Source organism: Pholcus phalangioides, unplaced genomic scaffold (genome assembly GCF_987345545.1).
Source record: "Pholcus phalangioides strain wild (caught in Gottingen) unplaced genomic scaffold, Ppha-v1.0 ptg000007l_1, whole genome shotgun sequence".
Classification (NCBI taxonomy): domain Eukaryota; kingdom Metazoa; phylum Arthropoda; class Arachnida; order Araneae; family Pholcidae; genus Pholcus; species Pholcus phalangioides.
Window position 1 is genome coordinate 34,510,790 of NW_028301600.1, and position 18,280 is coordinate 34,529,069.

Below are 18,280 nucleotides of genomic sequence, written 5' to 3' on the forward strand. Positions count from 1 at the left end.
CTCTCTGTCTGTGTGTGTGTGCGCAAAGAACGCGTTTTTTTTAATGAATTCCAGTAATTTCAAGTTAAGGATGACTCTTTCTGGGGCTAAAGGGGTCTTGATCCCTAGGCTTGGATCTTCGTTGAGCCCCCTAGGGCAGAATTTTTCACTGGCCCCTCTAATCCCTCGTAGTAAATTTATAATGTAAAAAAAAAATAATAATATTTTCGTATCTGGTTTCCAGCGATGGGGCCCCCGTCGGCCGGGCCTAGTTACAAAAGGACATGGGTTTTGGCAACCCTAATTCAGTTAATTAAGTTAGTGATCCAAGAACTAAAAAGGTAAGATTAAGCAAATAGGAGGTCCAAACAAAACAAGTTAGAACATATTCATCAGATGGAGAATAAGTTCCCCTACCAGCCCGGTGGCCCAGGGATAGACTTGTTATTTTCCTATTTTTTGCCACACGCTATATATATTATACATACTCAACCCCCGGCCCGTGGGCCAAATGTTTTCTGCGGCCTCAAACCTAACTTTGTCAAAATAAACTATGTGACACATTTCTAGATCACTTATGTGATCTGCGATGAAGTTACACATCACTTGATTGGCCCGTGACATCACTCAGTGACTCGCGTTACATTTACAGATCACTTAAGTGACCCGCGATGCAGTTCCGCATCACTGAACTGGTTTACGCCACACTTTCAGATCACTTGAGTGATCCGTGGCATAGTTCCCGAGCACTTATACGGCCCACGTCACATTTACAGATCACTCAAGTGACCGGCGGTGCAGTTCCATATCACTAAAATGGTTAGCGACACACTTCCAGACTATTTGAATGACCCGCGGCATTTTTACAGATCACCTCGGCGCAGTTCCCGAGCACTTAAACGGCCCCCCCCCATCACATTTAAAGATCACTTACGTGACCATCGGTGCAGTTCCATATCACTTAATTGGCCTGCAGCACATTCCCAGATCACCCGCGGCATATTTACAGATCACCACTGCACAGTTCATGAACACTTGAAAATTAAAAAAATTAGGTGAAAAAAATTATATGACATGACAATCGAGGGACCCGGGTTCGACTCCCGGTGGAGGCAGAGATGAGTTTTTTCCTTCCTTAAAAAATAAACATCTGAAATATTAAATATCTTCACAATATCCAGTCTTCCGTATATCTTGTAAAAAAATTATATTTTAATCAGAAGAGACACCCTTTTTCTTCTTTATAAGTTTCATCTTTTAGGATCATTGATAGAAATAAGTCAATAACTGTGTGATCATCTTCTCAAAGGTTCTTTGATAAAAGCAATAATATCCTGTTTGTTTTTCGTACTGCGCACCATTTCTATACGCTCCGTGAGTCGAAATGCCACGCAAGTGCTCTATACAACTATTAAAATGACTTCTCAATCACCACCACTCGAGGAGTTTCACTGAATTGGCCTGAAACCAATGTCTTTTAGACTTTAAACCATGTACAGGAGCATTATCCTGTTCAAACAAAAACTGTCTAAAAGTTACGAAAGGTGCCTCAGAAAATAGAAATTATCCACTAAAACTGTCTCTATATGCCTACATTCCCAAGATATGGCTCTGCCATTGCATAGGTCAGTGACACAGGGCGGGCAATAAGTCCGTAGAAACTTTAAATTTCATAAAAACCGGAAAAATAACAGAAATGAAAAAATGGTTTGCAGGGTTAGCATCGCTAGGTCACGGGAATTTTTTTTAAGACAGGAAAAAAAAAAAAAACTCAAAACAGCCGATAGGTGGCGCTGACGTACACAAGTCAAAGAAAAGATACGCAAATAACGAAAGAGAAATTACACCAGCGAATTTATTTCAATCAAAAACGGTGAATAATCGTCTTTTTCCGACGAATGGTAGAAGAAAAAAAACATTTTTGCGCAAGCTTTCGGTCTATAATTTTCGAGCCAAATTTATGAAACTTTTACAAACGGTCTTCACTATTTAAATTCTTCCCGCCATTTCATGACCGGGCATCGAAGTTTCTTTGAGAGCAAGTATTTTGCCTTCTCAATGTCCAATAAACATGTTGTCTTCGGCACCGTTTCATAAAAAAAACTGATTTCACAGTGCATGACAGATCGAAACAGTCTCGTCGGCTATTACGATAATATGAGAAAAATGCAAATTTCTTTCTCCGACGTCAGAAACCACTCGCGTTTCATTGTACTTTTTTTTCCCAAGAGTTTTGACCTTTACTATTATTTAAACATTTTTGTTTTTCCTGAAATTATTATTACTTATTGGAATTATTTTTACTACAAGCGGAACAGTTTAGTTCCGCTTGTAGTTGTCACTATGTAATTTTCATGCAACTACAAGCACAAGTTTTCACGATAAACGCGGTGTGTTTTTCTGTTGTCCTTAAACTTTTTTCCAGCACCGTATAAGAGGTAAAAATGTAGTAGCAGGTGAAAAATATTTGTTTCGTTTTCTTTCATTTCTTGCTCACTTCAGCACTTTTGTGTCGTTTTTTTTTTACTTGATGTTGTTGTTTTGGATGGAATAGATATAGTTGAGCAAACGACTACTTGCTCAGCTAAGAGTAGAGACAGATGATGGTAGCAGCATCGATGCTCATTTTTGCTCATTTTTGCCTTTATGCTATTTATCCTCTTTTTTTTTTTTTTCCTGTGTGTGTTCAGTTTATTCTTCTATTAGCTGTATTCCCCATCTTTTACACACATTTATTATTATTATTTTTTTAATATATATATTTCTATCTCTTGGTTTTTCTCCATTTCTGCTCTAGAAAGCGCTGGTGGCGCTCAAATCGATCCGGGAAATACGATCGGCATTTTTACTCGGAGGATAGGGAGTGTGGGCGCGTATGTGCGCGCGTCTCCCTTGATTATGGACTCAGCATCTCGCACGCCAGCGCAAGTGGACTCCACTGGTCGCTCTTATCGCTCTCTGTCTCTCTTGCACACACACACACCCTCTCTCTGAACTTGTCCGAGCATATATATATCTAGAGCGGATGAGATGCTTTGAGCTTCATCGTAGCTGTAACACTCCAGCTACACGACTCCATCACGTCCCGAATTCCGCTCCGGCGTTTCCATTCAAAATCAATGGTAGATTTTTAAGAAAAAATTTTACTTCTATTTTTTGTGATAGATCACCACTGACTTGAATGACTAACTTGTCATACAATTAGTAGATTAATTCACCGGTGAAGTATATGAACATATGCACTTGATTTTGATACAGAAATTTTTGTTGTAAGAAAAAAAAAGCATTGTGTATTCACACACTGTTCGGCAAACACTTGAAGCTTGCCGATGGGTCGGTAGAAAAATGAAACTACTATGATTTTTTTTGTCGAATAAATGCAAGTGTTCCTCTGGTACTTTGATGACTAGACATTTTTATGCATGCTAGTTTTTTATCATCGATCTTTGCTTATGTTTGACTTCTGCGATGAGACGGTGTGCAATGTTGTGTAGTCATTGCACCGGTACAAGAAACTTTGAAACTGTAGCAGTGCGTGGCCCGTCGTATTGATGGTTGCAACTAACTTGCGGTAAGTTTTTGTCTTTCTTTGCCGTCTGATCTTATTGAAATCTAATATTTATCGTGCATTCTGAATGCAATTTTAGTGAAATATTTTCTATGCTGTCATTGCATATTTAATCGGCTATAGTATTTAGTTATCAAATAAATAACAATTTGCACTGTATTCGATCAATTGATGAGAGAAATAATGCATATATGGGTTAGAATTTTATTCAGTGTATTAGATAAACAACGTATTTAGGAAATCAACAATCTAAATTGGTCATTTATTTTAATTATTTGCGCCTAAGGCAGTTCAGATGTGTAATCATTCGTTTTATGAAATGATGTATGTGATAGTTGCTGAAATTATTCAGTTAAATGAGTCTTAGCCTACGAAAGTAAAAGGTGTGTGGTGTCGAACGTGTGTGAGTTAATGTCGAACGTGTGTGAGTTAGTGTCTTGCCTCGGTCATCAAATTTTATCTATGCATAGGATTAGAAATCATGCGGTGCAATATAGAGATAAATTCATGCATAATGTACTACAGTATACATATTTTTTGGAATAGTATATAGGTGTCGAGATAGATTATGAGAGTGCTTCAATTATGGCTTATGATGATATATAGCGAGTATAATATAATGATTTTAGGAATTGCTCTAAAGTTTAATCGGCACAGTAGGATATTTTTCCAATAGTATTCATGAAGTGTAATACTTTAAATTCCGTGTGCATCACAACATATTATTTGAATTATTAATTTTTGACTGTTTGCGAAAAAAAGATAGAGTAGAATGAGTATAAGAGTAGAGATTTAAGTAGAATGCAGCCCCAAGTACACGCGTGTTCAAAATTGAAGTAAGAAATATATTCGGTGCTGTAATAGACATTGACTTCACAAAATGGTACGAAATTGGCGCGGTGACTTCAAATGTTCCTCAGGAAGATGTCCATCTTCTAGAAAAATATTTAAGACTGATATCCCATAGACCGGTACTGAATTCCGTAGATGATATAATTCAACGTATGCCTCGTCATTGCCTGACGAAGTCATTCAATACCGTAATTTCAAGTATATACCGGCTGCTTACCTGTTTTTGCTATATGACATAAGTTGACCTCGTGGTTATGTTTTGTAACCTGTGTGAACTAATTCTTTGAGTTATCTTTCATATATGCCAAAATTTGTTACTGGCATCTATGCTACTGTAATTTATCCACTTTCCTGTAGATATTTACCTTCTCCGGTCAAAAATAATGTTGAATTTCTTAATTTTCCATGTGTGTGTAGGTGAAAAGTAACAACTTTTAAAGACACGACTAATAAGTTGCATATTAAAAAACCACTATACTAATCCTTTACAATATGCCTAGTGTCATACTATGAGTCTTGTCTATTTTCTTGTCAAATTTTGCGAATGAAGAATGCGAAACCATACGTGGAAATCCGTTGTTAGTCCCACAGTTACGCTCGAATAAAGAGAATGAGCCCTATCACAAATTTATTGGTCAATCCACTGATCAGCGATTGAGATTTGTGTGAAGTTAACATACGTGATAATGCTATCTTAATATGTATATAATTTTATAAAAGCACTCCTACATAAAAATTAAAAAAATATATATTCGTAGAGAAATTGATATTTCGTATATACATTTTTTTTCCTTCAAAAATTAGAATATCCAAAAAGTTCGGTATCCAAAAGTTTCTAAAATTTGATTTTCAGTCCTTTCCATGATTCTTCTTGAAAGTATATCCGTGTTTAAAAAAATTTTATGAAATAAATTGAATGTAAATACTGAATTAATGTTGGATGCATTCCGTATTTTTGTTGAATTTAGTTAAACATACTAAAAGTTTACTCAGTTAAAGTTTTTTTGTTGTTATGCCTTTTGTTGTTATTACACACACACACACACACAAACCTTTGGGAAGAAAATTTAGTTGCCTTCTCTAGGAATCCAACCCGGTTCCTCTTGTGTACCCGGCAAGTGCGATAACCTATGCACCAGAGGCATAACTTTCCTTTCCATGTAATAAACATTACTATGCATAATAATGCGTAATATGCATAATATACTAAAAGTTTTTAAAAAAAAATCAGAACATCAGAAGAAAAATATTTTTTTACGTAATATTTCCGGGCAAATCGACATCAACTTATTTGAAAACATTTTGTACTTCTCCCCTGGTTATTCATTACTTGCAGAAAGTCTTATTTCTGTTCTTAAAAATACAAAATGTGCACTTTATGTGTATACATATACAGTAAAACTTCCTATAACGGTCACCTCCGAACAACGGTAACCTCTAAACAGAGGCCATATTTTCTTGGAACAGAACGCATCCCATTGAATTAGCATCTGTATAACGGTCACTTTTGGAAATTAACATGAAAGAAAAATTATGCATTTTATCACATAATAATAATAATAACCCTCAAGATTTGCTTTTAAAGAGTTCTTCCTTCCTTGAGCACTTCAAACATAAAAATAGGTATGGATTCTTCTCTACGTCCGGTTCCAAAATGCGGTCCGTGGACCCCGAGATGTTCCTTAAGTAGATGCTAACGGGTGCGCTAGATGCATTTCAGAAAAAACAAAGCAGAAATTTTGATGAGAATTTGGCAACTGCCTATGTTATAGACAAGAGCGTCCTTGTTTTCCATGCTGTTTGACTAACGGTTCCCACGTAAGCACTAATTGAAAATGCTGTCCTAGTTAAGAACAAAAAATAGCTGATTGCAGATTGCATCGGAGGATGAATTTGACCTGACGAATGCATGTCCCAAGATACAAGGGTTACGGCGCAGCTGTACGTATTTTTATTCCGGGAATTTTTGAATGAAATTAACAATGGAAAATTCCAAATAAAGTTCTTCGTGAAAAATTCCCGCTTCTTAAATGCAAAATACGTGTCATGTGCTACAAAACAGCTTCTTCTAAACCATGGGTTGTTATAATTTTACATCAATCAAAAAATTTAATGTATTTTTCAGAAATACTGAACCTCTTAACGACGGTAACATCCCAATAATGGGCACATCTGCTCAGTCCCATTAGTGGCCATTGTTGGGAGGAGGTTTCACTATTATTGACTGTAAAAATAATTGCATAAATTCTTGTGGTCAGAAACACTAAAAAAAAATCAAATATAGATGTTAATTACTTTGTCACATTCAATAAACAGGTAAATCACATTAAAAATGAAAAATACAAGATGTGATCACAAAAATTTGCTGTTTACACCAACTCGACATATGAGATTATTAGTGTTATGACATAATATGTAACAAGTGTATAGCATAGAGCCCTTGAAGGAATTACATTGATAGCGAATGTATGAAGCCCTTCCAGCAATATTTATATCTCTTATATATTCTGCTGATGTTGCAAAGGATATGCTTGAGATAGAAATAAGACAAAAAATAAATAAATATAAATAGAAAAAATACTACTTATTTCTCCTTCTCACTCAAGATACGTCAACAGTCGTAAGAATTACGTGAAGAAATTTTTATCCCGGTGAAGTAAGAGTTGAAGAGAAGCATCTCTCGGTCTTTTTTCTTGCATTGGAACTGAATGAACGCGACAGAAGAACTTTTTCTTCTCCTTAATTCGTTGCAACAAAAATAAATGAATAGTAGAGACAGCTGATCAAGACATTACCAGAAACGAGATTGGAAGTGCATATGTACGTGCATTTCCTGCTCCAGACGATAAAAACACAGCCATTTATTGACGTAGAAGAAATATGCCCCTTCAAAAAACATTGCTAACGGTCACATCACGTAAGGACAAAATATTATATACAACGGATATATATCAAAAGTAAACATTGCAATCACACCCCCGACTTATGCTACCACGAGTAGCGTGATTTTTTGTGAAAAATTCACTTTTTTTTTTTAATTTAACCCTCGAATGTATAGCTTTGCATATGTGAAAAATGTGCTTTGAACGTTCATTACTGCATACAATTTGAAAATAAAAATTGAGAATCACATTTGCGCATGAGGTGAGGTCGTATTTTTTCCGTTTTATGTTTTGAATTTGCTGGTAGATGTCGCTAATTAACGACAACAATGTCTGTTTCAAAGCATGAGTCACTGTGATTTCGCTAATTTTGTAAAATGTTTTGTTTGAATTTATTTTTTTTACCTTAAAGTTTACAACCCGAATTTTTTAATTACTATAACAGTCTCTCCGTAGAGAGAGCAGGCGGACCTTGTACTACATATAATCGTTGCTAGCATTTACCATTTTGAATTCAAAATGTAGATTGCAGATGGCAGCACCAGCAATGAATCAAGCACAAATCTGACGACATAAATACGTTAGTGGCGACACATACGCGCAGAACACATATTCCAGCCCATACCGATTCGTTAGAAATTCTGAAGAGGAATGTGTACGAAGTGCATGTACGGTAGTAGTATTAGAATTAAAAATATACGTGAAAAACTTAAAATTCTAAGTTTCTTTCAGGACTGCGGAGGATAATCATTATTGTTAAGGTAGTAGAGATTATTAACCGACAATCAAGTAAAGAATTGTCTCATTCGATCAGAGCGTGATATGTGATAGAACTACTCTGATTTTTGAGTGAGACTACAGCATATAAAGATGAAAACTTTTCTGAGATTAAGAAATGGAATCACGAGGCTTGTTTGGTATATCTGCCATTTTTACAAAGATTACAATTCCATACCTGAAATCCAACGCCAGTTTGAAAAATAATTTGTTTATCGTGATGCTCTTTGATGAGACAATACACTTGTGTGGTCTGTAATTTTCAATTAATTTTAACTCATGACTGAAAGTTGTTTTCTTGCCTTTAACCGCAAGCAGCTCATTTCTTTTGATGGGTCAAGGTGTTATGAAAACATTCAAAACATTTAACACAGGACTATAATTTGCACAGATTTTAGGGGAATAGTCTTTTTTGCCGGACCGGATTGCAGTCACATCGCAAGTTTGATTTTATGAGGCTATAGAAGAATACCAAACATATAGTAACAGCAAGAAAGAAAAGGGCAGGTGTGCTTGTGCAAGAATTTGCTACCAAATTCGAAAATTTCTCAATTAACTAATATTTATACGTATTTCTATGGTAAACTGTACCCCGACTTAGGCGAATTCGACTTATGTGATTTTGTCGTCGGTCCCACCCAACGCGTAATTTCGGGTTATTGCTGTATTAATGTTTTAATCATCAGGATGGAGATAAAAGGCAGCATTGTATAATATGCAGCAGTTTTCTTCAAAAAATTGTCCGCAAGTAATTACGATGCATTCCAAATACAAACATAAATACAAATTCTAGATCCACTAACTGGTTACATGGACAACGGGCAGTGAAAAATTTCCCATAAAAATATGGATCTAAAATATATCTAAAAACAACAAAAATACGAAGCAAAAATTACAATAAAGTTATAGTTTATCGCAGGGGTCTTCGATTCTTTCGATATTTGACAGAAGCTGGTCAATGCTCATAGATAAATAGCCTACTATGTACAGTATATACTCTTGAGAATAGAAACGGTAGAGATGCAGGTATCGGCATCATCTTCAACCCTTTCAGTACTGACGGTACTTTTAAGTACAACCACCTTTTTAACCCACATAACATCTCTATCTTACATACGTTGTTGGGTGTTGGTATTTTGAAGTATGAAGCTGTATAGTTACTTTACGATCATTAGATGATTTCACAAGTGGGACAAGTTATTTAAACAGGTTAATTAATAAAACTCAGATATTTCGCTCCTGTGAAAGTGTTCACTGCATTACACTTTTATGTAATGCAGTAAAACACTACCTATACAAAATGTTTCCTAACAAATGTATAAGACAAATTATGGCTTTCTTTGTCGTAAAATAAGTAAATCTTCGTTGTTGTGTATTATTCAACATATTTGAATTTTTCATTAGCTTTCAAGTACCAGGTTAATCAAATCGCTATGTGCTAAATAATTTTTGAAAAAAAAAGGTTTTTATATTCTATAATTAGAACTAAAATGACCTATGAAAAAATGTCCATGATAATTATTTCATTTTTTCATAACGTGGTACTGAAAGGGTTAAAGTGTAGGTCAAAGTCTTGATGTGCACGGCAATAAGCGTAGTGGGAATCTCGCGTCGTACTTTCAGGGTTAAGAAATATAAAAATTAGTTTATTTAAGATTCTGAAATCTGTCTGAATTGTCTGTCCTGCTCGCTAACTATAAATCTGACATTTTTTGAAATATTTTTAATACTATTGAAGATATAGCAACGCAAGTTTAACGGGAAAAGTTCATATTATGAAAAATGGAATGCAAAATTAGTGTGGTGCACAATTGCAATAATTTAGAAGACGTAGTAGCGTTGGAATAGCTTGATTCAATTAAACGAGTCTGACAAAGAGGAATTAGTGACATACAATTATAGTTTTTGACGAAAATCTATTCATGAAAATCTGAATATATTGAATGGTTATCAGAGAAAGCGAGTAAGAATTACAATAAAATTAAGGTGAAAATCTCCGTGATCTTTATCTCTCTCGGTATTTGACGAAAGATTCTTGCGGTGAATGCTAATATAGAGAAATATACTATGTACAGTAGAACTTGAATTTTATTAATTCGAATTTTTAATAATTCTAACTCTTGCGAATTATCCTTTAGTTTTCTACCTAATTTAATGTTAAGATTTCTTGTATAATTCTAATTTTTTCCTTGAATGTTTTGGATAATTCGAAGTTGGAGGAAGGAAATCATTTTTTGTATGAAAAATTTAGTTTGAAAAATTATGTAAGTTAGACTATTTTTCTCGACCAAGTTGTTAAAACAAATCTTTACAGACAAATAAAAGTTTTGAAAATTCTGTTTTCCTCCACTATTTCTTTGATAAATTAATGCCCATTTTAATTTTGTTCAGCTAAGGTGCACATCATGAATGTGTACCACTTGATACCGATTATGTTGTTCAACCTATAATAAAAAAGCTGCACCACATTCAAAATCAGAATTATTTTCACCGTCAATAAAAGGACGGAAAGTATCGGAAAGTACAAATTATAATACGTAAATAAAAGTGCATTTCCTTTTATAGCATACGAATGATAAGCGAAATTTGGAAAACAGTTTCGTTACGGATGATAATGAACTTTTACCGTAAATCAGGCTTTGAACATGGTCGCTGCACAAATTCTGCAGTGGTGCTGATTTCAGGACAGTGGAATAATGTAGCGGCTAAGATAAATTTTTTATTATAATTATAAATTATTAAAATTTGGGAAACAGTATCTCTTAACCGATGGTAAAGTTTTAATAATCGATAATTATTATCATTTGTGAATGTTGATGATTAAGTTACGATTGGTAGTCATTTTACAGATCTGGAGAAATTTTCTCCAGTGACTTTGGAATTTTAATTAACTATATGCGACTGCATATTCTCTTGAGAATAGAAACGGTGGAAATGCAGGTCTAATAATCTGCTTTAAACTATAGGTACGAGTCTAAGGGCGGTATTCACCGACATGGTTTAAACTACAGTCACAGTTTTTTGATAAGAGATCGACACGGATTGGTTAAATTCAGGTTTTTAACCAATCCATGTTGATCTCTTATCCAAAAATTGTGACTACAGTTTAAACCATGTCGGTGAATATGACCCGTAATAGCCTCGATGTGCCTGGATAACAGTGGTTTGAATTTCGTGTTGTCCATTTCCAATGTTAAGGAATGTGAGAAAAAGTTTTAAGATTTTGACATCATGTCCCCTCTCCTAGCTACCAATCTTAAATATTTCGAAATGTTTCTAACACTAATGAAAAATATAGCAACGCAATGCAGAATTAAGAATGTCTCGTGAAAAATGAAAAGAAATGGAAAATTAATTTCGGAATGCAAGAAGCATAGTGGCGGGGGGGGGGGAGGGGTGAAATAGCCTGATTGAATCAAATGAGCCTAGCAAACTTAAAATAGTTATATGGTCGGGATCACATTATAAAAGTTTGATAGAAGATCTTAAACAAAACTTGAAAAAAACAACCACCGATAAGCCTATTGGTTAAATTTGCTCGAATGCAATCAATAAGTTTTTTTTTTCATTTTTCAAGATTTTAAAAGATATTTTATCAAGTTTTTATAGTGTAATACCGGCCTATGACGGTTTCTAACACTTCTTCATGATAATTCGAACGTATTAGACCGGTTGTTGCAAAGCGGGTGTGTTTCAGTACGAAGTAAAATTTAGAATAAAGATATAGCGAGCAGCTATGGCATATATACTCAATCCACGGTCCGCGGGGCAAATATGGTTCTCGAAGTCATGTGATGTGGTCCACGATCTCGAACCTAATTTTGTAAAAATGAACTAAGTGGCGCTTATATATATAGTTCATGGTGATTACTTGAGTGACATGCAGCTCTGTTCCAGATCACTTAAACAGCCCACGGACCATTTACAGATCGCTTAACTAGCCCGCGGCGCATTTACAGGTAACTTAAGCTGCCCGCGGCACATTTACAGGTAACTTAAGCTGCCCGCGACACGTTTTCAAACCAAAGTGGCCCACACTCTAAAAGGTTGAGAACCCTTGGACTGTAGCATATGTCAGAGGATTCTAGGATCCCTCGGTATTCGACAATGTTTCTACGGTGAGAGTTAATTAAAAAACGTTAACGTATTAGGCTTGAGTATAGAAATGATAGAGCAATAGTTATTTCCCTCTATCTCTCTCGGAATCGGCTTCAATTTGTAGGTTCAAGTCTAAATGGCCTAAACGCACTCTGAATGGCAATTCACGTCACCATAAATGCCATAAATTTTTAACGAACGTATAAATAAGTTCTAAGATTCTGACGTCATGTGTTTTTAACATTCACTATTGAATTTGAATTTCTAAAATTTTTAACAGTCAAAATATTTTAATGCCATTTGAACAGAAGTAGGTTGACCGTGGGAAAAATGAAAATAAATAAGTCTGTATGTAGCACTAATCTGCAATGCATGTGATAACGGTGTGTCAACCTGACTTGATTAAATGAGCTTAACCAAGTGAAAAGTAACATACTACGAGGATCCGTGACACTTGTTAATGAATATCCGAGCGTTTTAGACTGCACGTGGTTCTCGGATAAGGTTTAGTTTAACAAAATATTACATAGACACCAATTTTCTAAATTCCTGTGCTTAGACGAGATGAACATCTATACACGGGATAGATAATTTTTATTTTTAATTCAGAATAGATTGGTGCTTGGTGTGTATGTTCCGCCGGCATTTAATTGGCCTCATCTTCTTCGATGCAACCAGCTACATATATGGAAATCTTTAACATCTTGGTAAATCAATCTGACGGCGAGGAACTGTAAATTGGGTATTTTCAGGAGGATAGAGTGACATCCCAATATCAACATGGCTGAAATTAAGTCATTTGTCAGCGATCGCGTCATTTTGAAGGGACGAAGGTCTAGCTCAATTTTATCCCGCTTGGTTATTTTCTATAAGGATATCCGAAATAGCAAGTTTATCACAACCATAAGACGCTGTCAAAGCAAACATTACCGAAGAAATTTAGGTGTTGACAGCGAGCGTACTGGCGAGGGCTTTCCTAAATATAGTGTAACGGCTTCAATCCTGCTTATATGCATATTATTTACAATTCTAATACATTTGTGGTTATGACATCATCACATTTCTCCTAAAATGTAGTAAATTTATTTCGAATTGCGTTACAATATTTCCATTCGTGTTAAAATAATTAAAAATATGGTGGCTTCGTAAAGAGCGGGACACATCCTGTGATATTTAAATTAACCTGAAGATACGTAAAATGATATCAACATATATTACTGCAGAAATATTCAACAATTTATTTCTATAGTTTTGATGTTATAATAATTTTATTTTAATTGAAAATCCCAGAAAAAATCGGGGAGAAGACCTAGAACATATAGTAATCCATTCCATTCGCGCGCGCGCGTGTGTGTGTGCCTAATTGTTTCGTTTTTTGTGTCCCAGAAGTTTTCTACAGCGCTCTGAATTCGAATTCCGATCCAGACATGAATTCATTCATCTATTCCAGTGGTTCACTGCCTCCAATGTTTCTAGTACCCTTTGGAAATGTGTAGGAAGTGATTGCGTACTTCTAGAAATGCGTTTCAGGCAGGGGGGTTTCGTATCATCAGAAATGCGTTATAGGCGCGCATTGTGTATCATCAGAAATGCGTTATAGGCGCGCATTGTGCATCATCCGAAATGCGTTATAGGCGCGCATTGTGTATCATCAGAAATGCGTTATAGGCGCGCATTGTGCATCATCCGAAATGCGTTATAGGCGCGCATTGTGTATCATCAGAAATGCGCTATAGGCGTGCGTTGCGCATAATCAGAAATGAGTATAAATCGTGGGTACCTCCTTGAAATGCATTGGGGGCTTGCGTATCCCTAGAAATGCGTAAGATAGTTGTTAACATTCCAGATATGCTTATAATACTGGCGTACCTCTAGAAATTCATATACAGCTTTGCTTATAACTAGAAATACGTAGGACTCTTAATTACTCCTTAGACATGTGTGCCCCAGAAGTAGTAAATGTGTATACTACTTGAAATATGAAACACTTGCTAACGTTTTCAACTTTTTAGCACTTTACTCGTTCTTTCAGCCACTGTTGGTTATTTTTCGTGTACCCCTGAATGATCCATTGCCTATCTCCCAGGGGGTATGCATACCGCAGGTTAAGAACCACTGATTTATCCGTTCGGTAGTAGCTTTAAACGGTGCATTTAGGACTAATTGGCCTTATTTTTCTTTTCACGCACACACAAAAGAAGTTTATTATCATCATAAGGAAGTTTATTATTGTTTTACCCTAGGAAAGTGGTGATTTGCATGAGAAGTTCTCCTTTTCTTTCCTCTTATATGCTATCTTCCTTGAACACACATCCCAACTGCTGTCATATCACCATATTATACTTACTACCAATTGTGTTGGGTCTGAGTTTTTTTTAGAGAAAACATTTCTAAAAATGTAAACAACGAAGTTGATGGCATCCATACGTTGACATCGGTTGTAACAGTACCATCTACATTTTCTATAAGAAAAGTTTGTTCCTTTCTTCTTCACAGGAAAGAAGTAACTGCATACAGGCAGATCAAGATTCCAACTGCTCTACTTTTGCCCAGATCATTGTTTCCCCAAGTCAGCAATATTACCCACTGGAATGGTTCAGGAAGGCGGTAGAAGCTACAGATATGGCATGGGATCCTACATGTTGAAATGATGTTTGAGTTGGGGGAGGAGAGGACGATGAGAGAAAAAAAATTTCTGAAGAATGAAGCTATGGTACAAAAAGTTTAGGAAATTCTGAGCTAGATGTTCATCTGCCTAGACCAGGGGGTCTTCAACGCATGACGCGCAGGCAACATTTGGCCGTCGGAGCTTTTTGCCGTGGACCGCCGACCATTTTTAGAAATTTAGCTAAAACCACTAAAGGATGGACCCTTTTATTTTATATATCTTAAACGGAAAAGTAAGGATCTCTCTCTAAAAGGCATATCTACCTAATTACAGCATTCACAGAAATACTGAAAAATACCTACGTGAAAAAATATGTTCAGACTTTTTGAAAGAAATAATTTCAGAATTTTCGAACGAAATAATTTCAAAATTTTTGAACGAAATAATTTCAAAATTTTTGAACGAAATAATTTCAAAATTTTTGAACGAAATAATTTCAAAATTTTTGAACGAAATAATTTCAAAATTTTCAAACTAAATAATTTCAGAGAGGGTGTTCGTATAAAAGTTAACTTTTTTTGTTTTGATATTTATACAAGCACTTGCGATAAGAATGACGTATCTGAGGCCCACACGTTATTTAGACACTCTTTCTAACAGGAAGTATGTCTCTCCAAGATCAACGGTTCACCACGAATTTGTGATTCGAGGAGTGAGCTATGCGCCCTGTATAGTATCTGAAATTAGAGTAATATCATTAATACACTTTTGCAATATGCATCTGACGATACCATTGCTTTTGACTTGCGTAGCGTACGTTTTGAAATACAGCGTAAAACTATTTGTTAAGAATCAGGGCTGTGAGCCTGGTGCCTAGATAGGAAGAGATATTGAAACCAGAGTAATATAATTGAATGCACCTTTGCAATTTGCATCTGACGATACCATTGCTTTTGACTTCGGTTGAGTACTTCTTGAGATATGAGCGTTTAAATAATTTCGTCCCGCAACTTTTTGCGAATGCTCTCAGATGATTTAAAAGACGTTTTCACATGAAAAAAATCATGCACTGTAGGGTTAAGAACGCCCCTCCCCCAATGAAGAGCTTGTATGTATTAATCCGCAAAACCTCTGTGTGCCTCGACCTCATTATCTTAATTTCTCTGATAAAGTGACCGACACAATAATAAAAACATAATGAGAGAGATAGAAAAATACAGATATTTTTCAATCCCATTGAAGCTTTTCGTGTTTAGTAGCTAAAAAATATCATAGACAAGGAGAAATTTAATGGCCTTGTCAAAAATCACAAAGTTCAACGTAATCACCGATAAGACTGCATATTATATTGAAATATTATTTTAGGCTCGGTGACTTGCCGAGATTGCATGTTGACGTGGGTGCGCGCTTAAATATTTATCCGTACTGTATGTCATACATATATATATTTATTCCAAAGTGAATGTCTAACTTTGTGAAGCAAAAGCTGATACCTGAGACTTTCTTTCCCTTAAGTTGCAGCAGCTTCGAGAACTGGCACGAAGTCACGTACATAAATAAATTTTACATTCACTATCTGACACCTCCGTTGTTATAGAGTCATCTGACGAATGCGTGGTGAAGCTTTACCCTTGAAATAGGACGTTTGGAAACATTCTTCTTCTTTTTATTTTTTTAAATATTTTTTTGAAGTACGACTAAACCGATCAATCTCATTTTAAATAAATATGCACGCGCGCACACACACACACACTAGCTGCTTAAAAATAAAATATCGGTTTGTTATAAAGCGTCGGAAAAATTCCGATTTGCTTGACACGCGCGTTCTCTATTTTTCTGTGCAAACAAGTGCAGATATTATTTGTCCTAGTCAAATACGTTGATCCTTAGTTACAGATAGGTGTTCATAAAATTTCACTAAAAGATCAATCACAAAAGGATATCGGTGAATTTTTAATAAATGATATTTTTCATTGAACTAACCGTGCGAGAGAGAGAGAGTAAACAAAGACTTATTCGATTATTAATTTCGATTTTTTTTATGGGTTGATCAATTAAGAAATAGGTTCTTGTGGATTTGTTAAAATGAACGAAAATGTGTACCTGATGGTGTGGCAGAATTAAATAAAGCAATCTATAAGCAACCAGAATGTGTATGTACGAAAAAATAATTTGGTTCCGTAGGCCTTCAGATATGCATTCACATTTGTGAGGTGAAAGTGGATACTGTCAATGAAGATGTGGTTCGTTACAATGACACATTGTTGTGTTGTTGCCATAATTTAGGGATGACAATGGCGTATTCAATTTCAATGAATTCTGTTATTCGGTGCTCAATCCCCCAATGGAGTCCTTTGATTTTTACTAGCAGTTCAGTGACACTAGTTCATATCAAAATGATATCTCCTCGACCATATGTTCATGTATATATGGGGACTCATGAGCCACAAAAAATTAGGCCATGAGCCCCGGTTCCATGCTTATGCAGATAAACGGAAGATATCGTAGCACTCGCATTATCAAGCAGTACGTGCAATCTGGGACAGTAATTAGTATGGCATGACCATCGAGATCTATCTATCATCGTTTTAATCCCATACAACATGTAGGGAAACACACTTTTGCAACGTGTAACTGCTGTTTGTGGTGTCTGCGAAGCTTCGGTAAACTTTGGTAAACATGGAAAAGCAAATAATCCTTTGCCCGATATAATCACAGAAGAAAACCAACGAAAAAGCCAAGTAAAAGTTAAAACCACGAAATTCCTTACGCTTTTCGATACAAACAATGGGCGCCATCCTTAGAGGATAGATAACCTAACCTAATCATAGTCTCACTGACCTGGATCCCACTTGGGTTGGTTACAAAAATTTCACTTTTGAATGCTCAGCCTAAAAAAAAAAGTTCAAGTCAAACACCAAGGTCAAAAACATGTCTTTCACTCGAATGGACCCCTTGTCCACAGACCTCTATTAATCGTTAATCGACCTTCTCCATTCAACTTTATGACGCTCAATATTGGCATGATCACTTAGTTTTCTTCGTTAATTTCACAAGAGCATAGTTTATGATTCATCCTAAGTTTATGATTATAAACTGCATAAGTTTCAATGAAAACATTAAAAATGTTTGTTTCCATACGAATATTCAGCTTTGTTACCTAACTTATGAGAACAAGTATATTTGAGTATTACTATCTCGAATGCAACTAGGGTCACCGATTTGGGAATGATCATTGATGAGCGGCTTAGGTTTACTGAAAATTGCTCAGCAATGGTCAAAAAAGTGCTGCTCGATTTCATTCTTAAAAAGGTCTCTTCGCATTCTCTTGAAGTGATTTTTCCGCTTTTCCGTGACTTAGTTCGTCCTGGACTGGAGTGTACCGTAACGTTTTGTTGGCCATACCTACAGAGAGACATAGACTTGGTTGGGGGGGGGACAAAGAAGAGCTATGCTGGCTCTTGTTGGCAAACATGGCTTGAGCTATGAAGAGAGACTGGACTTTTTGAATATGTT

The 18,280-nt window shown here is 35.7% G+C and overlaps 1 protein-coding gene across 2 annotated transcripts in view; it reads left to right on the forward strand.

Annotated features, from left to right (window-relative positions):
* Positions 1–2,898: 2,898 nt before the first annotated feature.
* Positions 2,899–18,280, forward strand: part of LOC149085224 (alpha-2C adrenergic receptor-like) — a 70,174-nt gene continuing 54,792 nt past the window's right edge. For both annotated transcript variants that reach the window (XM_089233099.1, XM_089233100.1), the window contains exon 1: positions 2,899–3,550. The gene's annotated coding sequence lies outside the window, so the exon portion shown is untranslated. The remainder of the gene's footprint in view (positions 3,551–18,280) is intronic.